Below are 7,670 nucleotides of genomic sequence, written 5' to 3'. Positions count from 1 at the left end.
GCTCTTCTTTTCTTATCATTTGGGGAAGTTTTGTGTTTTACTCTTTTTTATGGTGTATTTCCCACACAAACTATTCTCCGGGTGGGGTCTGATTTGAACACGATGCTCTGAAGTCCCAAGCTAGTTGTCTGTGTGTGTGTGTGTGTGTGTGTGTGTGTGTGTGTGTGTGTGTTTCTTTCAAATTGTCCATTGTCAAAAGGAGGGTGATATAAGTTCCCATACTTTCCCTCTTAAGGGTTTGGGCCCCCCAAAGGCAATAACTAACACTTCTAAATTCCATATACTTGGAAAAGTTCTACATGGAAAGCAAAAACTCAAAATTCATTTTAAGTTCATTTTAATTGAGTTGCAGTGTAATTTAGACCTTGAATTCCTTTGGCCAGCCACATAACCAGGGATGCACTTCAAAGAGAGGACTCCTGCAGAATTCATGAAGAGTTGGGGGGGTATAAAATGTTCACCAAAGAACAGGCCTTTGTGGGGCACCTGGGTGGCCCAGTGGGTTAAGCATCTGCCTTGGCTACCTCAGGGTCCTAGGACTGAGCCCCACATTGGGCTCTCTGCTCAGTGGGGAGTCTGCTTCTTCTCCCTCTGTCTCTCCCTCTGCTCATGCTCGCTCTGTCTCAAATAAATAAAATCTTAAAAAAAAAAAAAAAAAAAACCTTCACTAAATCAACCTTTTCACTCGGCAGTAAGGCAGGTGAGGTTGGATGTGAGTGAGTGACTTGCCCTGAGTGAAAGTCACCAGTAGAGACGCCAACGTATGCATTTGCTATTCCCCCATTTGTGGCCGTTCTTGTTCTACTCCTACTTCAGGAACCAATGTTTTACGTCTTCACCAATTTCTGAAACTTCATAAACATTTCGGCAGTTGGAGTTGTCAGGTTTAATTAATTAAAACAATTCTGACTGTGTCAGACATGGAACCAGAGCTAAGGTTAGAAGAACAATAAACGCAAACACTCCTTTCCCTGTCCACAAGGAGATTTTACTCTGGCACAAGGAATAAAATATACACAATAGCTGGCAGACAGGGTAGACAGAGGCCATGCCATAGAAATGCAGAGTGAAATAGAAGGGGGTTCTAAGGAGAATTGCTTCCAAAGGGGAGGAAGTATTCAAGGAGGAGATGGCTTTGGGGCTGTCTATGGAGCAACTGGAGATGTGACCATGACCTAGAGGAAGGCAAGGAAGAGCCCACCAGGTGATTTTACAGAATAAAAGCCAGCTGTGGAAGGAATGCTTGAAGGACAACAGAGTATTCGATTTCACTAGAGGTGACCCTGTGTGAAGGGAATTGGTATGACAGAAACAGTCTCCCAAAGGCATTGGAAAGCATAAATCTTAAACTATAGGACCATGTATTAGTTTGTGGCTGCTATAACCAAGTACCACAGACTGGGTGGGGCGGGGGGGCTTCAACAACAAAAATTTATTTTCTCACCATTCTGGGGGCTGGGAGTCCAAGATCAAGGTGGGGGCAGGGTTGGTTTGTCTGGGGCCTCTCTCTTTGTCTCACAGATGGCCCCATTCTCATGGTATCCTCACTTGGTCTTTGCTCTATGTTCAGGCTCACTTGGGGGCTCTTCCTCTTCTTAGAAGGACATCAGTCCTATTGGATTAGGACCCTACCTTGATGACCTCATTTAATCTTAATCACCTCTCTAAAGGTCCTAGCTCCAAATGCAGTTCCATTCTGGGGTCCTGGGAGTGTGGGCTTCAATGTATAAATTTCAGAAGGACACAAACCATCATGACTGCCGCTCTGTATGATTATGTTACTTCGAGACAGATGACACTTTCGTAAAATCTGCCAGGCATTAAGAAAGCCTATTAAAACAGGTTATACATTTACTCTCCCACACATTTCCCATGAATCTTTTATTCAAGAATAAAGATTAAAAGTAGAGGTTCAAGCACTGCATTAAAACTTGAGAAAACAAACCTACATTTCTACTCCAAGAAATTTACCCAAGAGAAATAAAAAAAAATATATATGTCCACACAACACACAAAGACATGTCCACAAAGGTCCATAGTAGTATTACTCACCATAGTTAAAATGTGGAAACAACCCAACTACTTAGCCGATAGCCAAATAAACAAAATATGGTATACCCATGCCATAGAATATTATTCAGCCATTAAAAAGGAATGAAATATGGACAAGTCCTACAACGTAGATGAACCTTAAAAACATGATGCTAAGTTAAACAAGCCAAATGGAAAAGGCTACATAGGGCACGATTCTATTTATGTGAACTGTCCAGAAAAGGCAAATTTATAGATAGAGAAGGCATAGCAGGGGTTGCCTGGGGCCTGGAGAAGGCAGTGGAGACTGATATAAGTGAGCACAAAGGAATTTTTTAAGATAAAAGAGAAGTTACAAACCTGGATTATCGTGATGGTTGCACAAGCTCATAAATTTACCAGGAAGCTTTGAATTATATGCTTACAATGGATGGATTTTATGGTATGCAAATTAAACTTCAATAAAGCCAGAAAATGTTTGCATGTGAACCTTGTACAGGGGCCAGGCTAACCTTCTCCTTATCAGTCCAATTTCAGTATATGCGCTGCTGAAGTGAGCACAATGAAGCTGGAAAATATTAATAAAAAAAATAGGAGGAATTGAAAAAATTACAAGAAAATAAAATAAACTTTAAAATTTTCTGCAGTCACACAGGAGCACTTATGCATTCCATCTGTAGTCTGCAGAAGGAGAAAGCTTACTCCCATCCCAAGTGGGTTCTTGGTTCTGCACTGTGTGGGGCAGAGGCAAGGGGGGAACTTTGAAGCTCAGGGGTGTTTTACACTGTTTTGCATCCACTAACCAGCTCCTGGTGAGGTCAGGCAAGTGATAAAATCCTGCAACAGTTACCCCAGGAAGGCCCTCAAGGACCATCTTGTGCAAACCTCTCATTTAATTGAAGCTGGAGTAGAGGCTCAGAAACCGTATGATTGAGCAGCTCAGGACACCACAGGCGGTGAATGGCCAAGTTGGAATCCATCTCAGGTGCCCTGTTCTTAATTCAGAGTTATCCATTAGGCTGTCTCTTCACATCTCTTAGCCTTTCTCAGCCTCAGCAATACCCCCCTGCAAAATGGGGACAGTAATATCTGCCCCTGCCACATGAATATCAATGATGTGGAAATGCTCTCAAAAACAGAAAGCCCTTGGGGCGCCTGGGTGGCTCAGTCAGTTAAGCATCCAACTCTTGATTTTGGCTCAAGTTATGATCTCAGGGCTGAGAGATCGAGCCCCACCTGGAGCTCCCCGATGGGCATGGAGCCTACCTAAGATTTTCTCTCTCACTCTCCCTCTGACCTGCCCCAAGCCCCATCCTCCACCCTCTCTAAAAAAAAAAAAAAAACAAAGCAAAACAAACAAAACCTTCTACTAATAGTCATCCTATTAGCAGGTCACTGTGGATCTAGCTCAGAATCCGACCAACAGTCTTCAAGTCTACACTTCAAGGAAATGCATTTGTCTGTCCTGATGTGAACATCAGTCTCTGGTTGAAGTCACTCCGGGGCATCATGAGTGGGTGGGGTGGGGCAGTTTGGGCACCGTTCCTTTAGTTTTCCAGAACATTCTCATTCCTAGAACACCATTATCTTCCTGCTGTCCAACCGTGACACTTTAATTACTCAATGACAATGAAATTTAGTCTGTGTGCATTCAACTATGGTTACTCAAGTAACAACAATGGAAATGAAGATTTGATTTAGACATCTATAACCTAACTTATTTATTTTGCCCCCTGCCTTTGAAAACATATCCATTTCTGTTGGGACACAAGAAAGGGCCCTCTGTGTCTAATAACACCTGGAAATCCCCAAGACTGTAAACTAAGTATAGTTTGGAGGGTATTCATCTCTGCCAAAGGAGCCCCTCAATCCAACGCCCTTCCCGGAGCCTCCTACCGCCCACACGGGGGCGGATCTCACTAGGAACCTTCAGCGAAACAAGAGCCCAGCAAACCAGTCATCACTGCTGGCCTGGGAAAAACACCAGGTGCAGAGCCCAGCGCAGAATGTGATCCGAGAAAGCAATTATAAATCAAGCAGGTCCCAGGGAGGGGAAGTACAAGTTAGTAAAAAATAACAACAAAGTGACCATGAAATGTTAAATCAGATTAACCCAAGAGCAAGCTCATTACTGGGTCCTCTACAGAAAACCCAAGTTGAAGACTCCCCAGTAAGCCAGGAAAAGGTTGGAGAAGCATTCTCACCTCCCACATCTGGTAACTTTTCATATATTAAGAGGACTGGCCCTTTAACTGTGTTTATGCTCCCAATGTTTTCTCCCAATTATCTTGTGACTTTGTCATGACTTTTTTTTTTTTTAATTTTACCATTCAAGGATATTATATTTCCAGGCAGCTTGAATTATCAGTCTTTTCCTTCATTGCATCTGAATTTTAAGTTGTATTTAGAAAAGATGTCTTCCCACCTACAATATAGAGAAAGAGAGTCATATTTTCTCCTGAAACTGGGGGGTGGGGGAGATCATTCTTGATCCATAGGGAGTTTATTTTTGTATACGCCTAACCTGTGGTCTTCACGATGGCTATTAAAAAGTCCTTTTTTCTACCCACTTAAGCCCCCATGTTGCATCACCACTTAGAAGAAGAATCAATGAAACAAGATGGAATTGGGAGGGAGACAAACCATAAGTGACTCTTAATCTCACAAAACAAACTGAGGGTTGCTGGGGGGAGGGGGTTTGGGAGAAGGGGGTGGGATTATGGACATTGGGGAGGGTATGTGCTTTGGTGAGTGCTGTGAAGTGTGTAAACCTGGTGATTCACAGACCTGTACCCCTGGGGATTAAAAATATATGTTTATAAAAAATAAAAAAATTTTTTTAAAAAAATCCTTTTTTGCCATAGTCATTGGAAATACTATCTTTATCATGTGTTATATTTCCACATATATTTGGGTCAATTCCTTGACTTTCTGTCCTAGTCTTGTTTTCTACCCATGTGCCAGTGTCACGCTATTTTAATTTCAGAGGCTTTATAATAAAGTACATTGTAATATCTGGTAGGTAGCTCTTCTCCTTCAAAGTTTTCCTCACTATTATTGCACGTCTTGTTTGGTTTTTCTGTATGAGCTTTACAATCAATTTGCAACTTGCATCCAGAAAAAGGCTTTACTGGTATTTTGTTTGGGAGTGCCATTAACTTAGAAGACCTGGTATCTGACACTTAGGATACTGGGTCATCCTATCCCAAAACAGGGATTTCTTTCCACTTGTTCAAGTTTATTTTTATGTCTTTCAAGAGTGTTTTAAAGTTGTTTTTCTCCTTATAAAATCTGCACATTTATGTCTAAGTGTTATATCTTTTTTTGTTGTTATCCTGTTACTTTCTGAAGCCAAGATATCCAGGCCCTTGATTTGGGGTTCTAAATAAAGAGTAACATATTCTTCTTCCCCACTCTTCTTTTCATTTCCCTTCGCCAGTCCACTAGTCTCCCTGGCCTGACTTGAGGGTATGTCCATCGGCCATGTTGGGAGAATAAGAAACAATAGTAGGTCTAGGTTTTAAGACAAGATGACATAAGACAGTGGTGAATAAGGTCTTTGGGTCTTAGCAAGAAAGAATTCACATCTGTCTGGGGGCAAAGATAAGAGTTGCAGGGCTCTCATATATTTAAAAATCTAAAACTGGATTTAACTCGTCTGCTTTTCTCAGTCAAGTAAACTCTATCAATTTTCATGACATCTTGGACAATCTTCTAAATCCTCTTTCCTCTTCTGGGTCTGATATAATACAGTATACTTATGAGTAATAGTATTGAGTTGATAAATCCTTTCTATAAATTCTTCTTTCCTAATATTTCCCTAATACTTTCCTGATCCAAATTCCATGTGGCCATGGGAATCTCTGGTAGATAGTGGTCTCCAAGAGTATCTGTAAAACAAAGTGAAAGGCAGGCCCTGTGGATTGTGGTTCACATCTCACACTGTCCATTTCTGTCAGATTTCAGACATGGGGGTCTCTAAACGGTTTTCTCAGGTTGGTGCATGGTCCTGCTGAGACCAAGATCAATGGCTAGAATTTACTCCAGACCAGCCAGCTCTCCTTTCTCCCAAAGTTTCTCTTCCCATGGTACTTTAATTACTTAGCCCCAAAGAGGACTGAGTGAGAAATCTAGGCAAGTCATAGGAAATCCAATGTTGAAAAACAACTGGAGACCTAAGGCAATTGGAGACCCTTTGGCAGGAATAAGAAGGAAGACCGCTGCTGAGCCCTTTCACCTTTCTCTACCAGTTTCACTGCTGAACTCCTACACACCCTTCAAGGTCAAGCTGAACTGTCACCTTTGGTACATAATTTTTTGTGACACTCCTCTACATCCCAAACATATAATTGCTCCCTTGTCTATTTTCCTACTAAATTTTAAGCACACTTCTTTTATCATTTGAATCACATTTTATTACAGCTTTCTCATTTGTTTTTATCTCTGTCTACTGACTAGGCTTCAGATTCCTGGGGTCTAGAACCGTATTTCATTCATCTCAGTATCTGCCAGATCTAGCAATTTAATTGAATGAAACTGACCAAACAGATTTGAACTTTTTGTCCTATTCACCATTTGAGTTCGATTAGTCACAGCCTCGGCAGGAAGGAGTGCTCTGTTTCACCCAGCTCACCTTTGCCCCAAGAGACCCAAATCGGAGCTCCTTGGTCAAGGTAAGGCATGCGCTTCAAAGCCCATCTCCCCTTCAGTCCATTGATGAACTCTTGGTAAGATGTGAATAGGTATAAGGATTAAATAAGATAATGCATCTAGGCACTTATTGGTGAATATTAGTTAAAATATTAGTGGCATTATACAACACAAAATGAAAAAGTTGGATGACAAACAGTAGAGCGACTGAGTCAAAGGAATTCCTTAATGAATGGCTATGTGATCCAACAATAGTTTCCTATCTTTTTTCTACCCCTACATGTAAGAGAAGGGGCATATTCCCAGGGTCATTTCTATGGACTGGTATATAATAGGTAAGGATACAGGCAATGTCAGGTACATTTGCTGGCACTTTCTCTTTCCATTCCCTCTGCCTTAAGAAAGCATACGAGAATGTCTTTGAGTAAAAATGGTGCAGTTTTTAAAACAATATGTCTACTCTTATTGTTTAAAATTGCACAAAACTCAGTTCTTCATTATTACTAATAAATTACTCCGACATACCTCTGTTTTGATTCAAGAGTGTTTTGTGAAACCCAGTTGCTAAGATCCATTACTATAAATCCAGAAGGCTTGAGGCCCACCATTGTCACTGTGAGATGTTCACAAACTCTTCTACTAACCACATAAAATAATGAAAAGCGGGCTTCTCAAATGTGCTATCTGAATATTTTCATGGAGGTGCACTTGGGTGGCTAAGTTCGTTAAGCCTCTGACTCTTGGTCTTGGCTCAGGATGTGATCTCATGGTCATGGGATCGAGCCCCACATCAGGCTCTGTGCTTGGTGCAGAATCTTCTTTAGATTCTTTCTTCCTCTCCCTCCCGCGCTCTCTCAAATAAATATGTAAATAAGTAAATAATGAATAATTAAAATCTTTAAAAATAAAAAGAATATTCTCATGGAGAGTCCTAACACGGAATGAAGCTGCAATGTCTCAGAAGAGAATTTAAAGCTCAGTATCCTGGC

At 41.2% G+C, this 7,670-nt stretch overlaps 1 non-coding gene across 1 annotated transcript; it reads right to left on the bottom strand.

Moving 5' to 3' along the window:
- Positions 1-2,484: 2,484 nt before the first annotated feature.
- On the bottom strand, positions 2,485-2,592 carry LOC116585439. Its single transcript, XR_004283629.1, has one exon. It is a non-coding gene; the product is annotated as a U6 spliceosomal RNA (small nuclear RNA).
- Between the last annotated feature and the right edge of the window lie 5,078 nt (positions 2,593-7,670).

The sequence above is a fragment of the Mustela erminea genome, chromosome 2 (assembly GCF_009829155.1).
Source record: "Mustela erminea isolate mMusErm1 chromosome 2, mMusErm1.Pri, whole genome shotgun sequence".
Lineage (NCBI taxonomy): Eukaryota > Metazoa > Chordata > Mammalia > Carnivora > Mustelidae > Mustela > Mustela erminea.
This window is presented reverse-complemented; position numbering and strand designations above follow the sequence as displayed.